Here is an 838-nt window from a genome sequence, read left to right as displayed (position 1 = left end):
CACCCGCCACCGGCCTCGCCTACGACGCGCTCATGCTCAAACATGGGTAACTTGCTCGGCTGTGATTACATTTTCTTCATTTTCGTGTGCCGTTTGTGATATTTCCTCACTACCACTAATTCCTCATTACCTCACCATATACTTATTTATTTGGTCACAAAATAGCTCATAACCTTGACGGTGTGAAGTTTGAAACTAACCTACTAAAAACTGTGTGTGACTTATGTAACTGGATCGATGGAATGTTTTGAATCGGAACGTATTCGTAATCAATTCTGTAGGCCTCGGTGATTTTTTATATTGTACTGTTGTATTATCGCACATGGACGGAGGCGTTATTATCGTATTCGTATGTGCCTCGGGTGCGGCGAGAGTTTCGTAAAATACGGTTCATAATTGCAGTAACCGGCTTTGTCAGTAGTCAGTAGTAGGAAAACAAGTTCCCTTTCTCATTTGAGATGAATATTGTTTATAAGATTGTGTGTGCGTGTTGTCCCAGGTGTTCGTGTGGTGCGCACGCGCCCACGCACCCGGAGCACGGCGGGCGGCTGCAGTCCGTGTGGGCGCGGCTGTGCGAGACGGGGCTGGCGGCGCGCACGGAGCGCACGCGGCCGCGCAAGGCCACGCTGGAGGAGCTGCAGGTGGGTGGGGTGGGGTGGGGTGGGGTCGGTGCACAGTGTGCAGAGTGTGCAGAGTGTGCGGAGTGTGCAACGTGTGTGCGTGTGTGCAGTCGGTGCACACGGAGGCGCACGTGGCGGCGTTCGGAGGCCGGGGGCGGGAGGCGCGCGCGCTGCGACTGGTGCGGCTGGCGTGCGGCGGGCTGGGCGTGGACGCGGAC

General features: G+C 55.3%; 1 pseudogene; it reads left to right on the top strand.

Moving 5' to 3' along the window:
• The first annotated feature begins 6 nt into the window (after positions 1-6).
• Positions 7-832, top strand: LOC106123023 (histone deacetylase 4 pseudogene; annotated as a pseudogene).
• Positions 833-838: the final 6 nt, after the last annotated feature.

Source organism: Papilio xuthus, unplaced genomic scaffold (genome assembly GCF_000836235.2).
Source record: "Papilio xuthus unplaced genomic scaffold, Pxut_1.1 DF826545.1, whole genome shotgun sequence".
Taxonomy (NCBI): domain Eukaryota; kingdom Metazoa; phylum Arthropoda; class Insecta; order Lepidoptera; family Papilionidae; genus Papilio; species Papilio xuthus.
Note: the sequence above shows the minus strand (reverse complement) of the source record. Positions and strands in the feature narration are given on the sequence as shown.